This window comes from Trachymyrmex septentrionalis, unplaced genomic scaffold, assembly GCF_001594115.1.
Source record: "Trachymyrmex septentrionalis isolate Tsep2-gDNA-1 unplaced genomic scaffold, Tsep1.0 scaffold9, whole genome shotgun sequence".
Classification (NCBI taxonomy): Eukaryota; Metazoa; Arthropoda; class Insecta; order Hymenoptera; family Formicidae; genus Trachymyrmex; species Trachymyrmex septentrionalis.
In genome coordinates, this window is record NW_017306091.1 from 3,964,329 (window position 1) to 3,967,541 (window position 3,213).

Here is a 3,213-nt window from a genome sequence, read left to right on the forward strand (position 1 = left end):
CACATTTATCCGTTAGAAACTATTAAATATTTGTCTGTTACTTATAGAATCGTTCGGGGCGAATCGCGTGAAAAGAATAAATCTATTATATTTGTGTAACACAAGCCAGCGCGTGTGACGTATCGGAACGACGGACCGATCAATTTCTCGTAACAAACTGCGTAGAAGACTTGTTTCGGTGTCATTGTTCCCGAGAGTTTTCCCGAGGTTTTCGAACAACTTTGAGAAACACTGTTCCAAACGACGCCGTGTCCCGCTGCCCCAACTCACATAAAACGCTCCCTCCCTCATGGCAGCCCTTCTACGCGGCTTACGTAGGAACCCCTCGGCGCCCTTGGTTAAGCTCGTAGGGACGCGGTAGCGTAGGCTGAGGGCTCGCCGGCCCTCGTAATATCGTAACGTTCACAAACGTGAGGGTGAAGAACGGCAGGAGCGCCGGTCGTGCTGCGACTGCGGCGAGTCGCACAGTCGAGCGTGAGACTTGGTCGGAGTCAGCTGCGGCGTGTTGTACTCTCTCTCTCTTCTCGTTTCATTCGTAAGTTTATTTTGCCGATCGTTGTGGAATCCTCGTTACGGAGAAGGGAGGCAGAAGGAATTAGGTGGAAAATCTCGATCTTTCATCTTTTACCGAACCTCCTCGGCCGCGCGCATTTCCGAGAAAATCGGACCGAGGAAAAAGGCACGAGGCAAGAGGGAGGGAGAGAGGGAGAGAGAGGGAGAGAGAGGGAGAGAGAGAGAGAGAGAGAGAGAGAGAGAGAGTTCGTCGGAGCCGCCGATCGAGGGCATTCGAGGGAGTCCCGATTCTACGAGCGGCGCTCGCAGTTGCACGCGAGACGCCGTCGAGGTAACTTCGTGCTCGAGCGAGATAACATTTCTACGAGAAGTCTTTACGTGTTTACGTGGAAACTGATTTAATCGTCCCCGTCAGTGGGACGTTTGGCGATTATAACGTACGTTACGAAGCGGCAAGACGCCGTCGGTTGACAGCGGCAATTTTAACCTATCCGAGATACAGCGTCGGTACGTGCTGTGTGTACGTGTACACGTTATGTTTACGTTTTTGTGATTATATTCTTCTTTCGCGTTCTGCTTGCGAACGTTTATTTTATGGTGACGCGCCGTCCGAGTGTTGATTTCGCGATCGTTCGATAATGATCGCGGTCCGATTGACGCTCACAACGTTCGTGAGCATTATTTGTCTTCGTTTGACAAACGATAAGGATGGAATGATTCTTAAAGCATTGCGAGCGTGAATTGGACCGTGGCCGATTAAGTTGCCGGGGAAGACGCGCGAGAAAATTGCTTTTGTGCGCGCCAACGAATTCTCCATTTTGAAGTTCGACGCGGACGATCCTCCGTAAACTTCACTCGACTGACGGCCGATTGGCTGTAACGGAGTCCTCGTACCGTTTCTAGTGTTTCTCTTATAATGTAGATTAATCTTGGTTTATCTTCTTCTAATTCTGAGAATTAGAAGAAGATAAACTTTCGTAAATTAATCCGAGATTAAAGTTAATCTACATTGTAAAAATAGGCCTGGTGTTCTCCTTTCTACCAACGTAGACTAACTGTAATCTCTAGTTAATTTGCTCCGTCATTTTCTACTTATATTTTTATCTCTTTCTAATTATCTACTTTCATTCTCTTCTAATTCTAAGAATAAAAAAAAATATAAAGTGTTAAGAGCAAGATAGATTAAACTGTTAGAATTAGAAGAATAAATGAATTAGAAAATTAAAGTTAATCTACGATTGGCAGAAATGATTGGCCCATTTCTAGCACTGTGCGGACTAATTTTAATCTTGGACTAAAATTGCCTCTTATCTTTTTTTTTAATTTTTAGAACTGGAAGATAAAAAAAATTAAATTAAACCGAGATTAAAATTAATCTACGCTGATAGAAATATAAAGATAACTAGACTAGAAATCCGGTTCGAGAATACTGACAGTCTCCATCTTTTCGATCTCTTTGATTTCTGTTTTCATTTTCGACGAGTCGATCTTCCCGCGATCGATATGAAATAAATAAATATTAAGATGAGGCCAATACGAGAGAAGTCGATCGGAAATCGTATCTCGATGGTTGGTCTTGAAAATAAACTCGGTGATGTATTTTTTCAAAAAAGTCTATCGGATACACACGTCGCGGAATACATGAAACGTGCATAAGGATTTCGCAATCTGTTCGGAGAGTAACTGCCGAATAGATCGATTTGCGATTATCGGCTTGGCCTGTCGCCAAATTCGCAATTCATATCCACGTGCGAGCGGTCGATTTCTAATCGTAAACTTTCGATTCGCGCCAGTGAATATCACGGGGGAATCAATCGGCCGAGTTAACCGCCTGAAATTCGCGTCAGACTCGCTCGATTACGAAATTTCGCGAGGAACTTGTTCGGGCGCTAACTTCTCGCTAACTTTATGCGAAAATTGCAGACGAAATCCGGAGTTTTTCAATTCCTTTTCGGATTCGAACACCGGTAAACTTAATTTTCTCGACTCTCTTCTTTTGAAAACAAAATCTACTTCCTTTTTATCAAGGCCGAGAGAGAGAGAGAGAGAGAGAGTTTAAGGGAAGAATTCAACGAATCAAAAAGTTGAATCATCCTTGAAAAACAAAAGAATCGATTGTTAATAATTGCCGTCGGTTCTGTGAATGGATTGTTTGTAAAAACTGTTTTTCAAGTTCGTCGCGAACTCGGCACGGTAAAATCAAGTTTTTCCCTTTCGCTAATTTTGTAGCAACATTAAAACTGAAATCGTAGAAACGTCGTTTTCGAAGCGAGCGGGAAAGTAAAAAAGGACTGTAGAAAGGACGCGCGCGCGCTCCGCCGGTTGAAAGACACTGGCCGAAACGAAACGAAACGGGACGGAACGCGCAAGGGGGAATGTCCTTTTTTTTTTCTTTCTTTCTTTCTTTATTTTACTACGCATCTCGTCTGTGCCCTTGAACAGGCTAAGGAAGAGGGAACTCGGCCGGCGGCGTGCGTTTATATATACAGGACGATTCACCGTTCGGCGACTTCGTGGAAGCAGTGACGCAACTGCCCGGAGAACCAAGAAGAAGGAAAAGCCCGCGACGACGGTGTAACGAGCACAGCGACGCGGTTTCAACTCGAGCTTCACCTTGCCAACTTCACCTCGCCCCTCACCCCTTTTCGCCACCGCCTACCTCTCCACCCTCCCGCTCCCGCTCCCCCCCCCCCCCCCCCC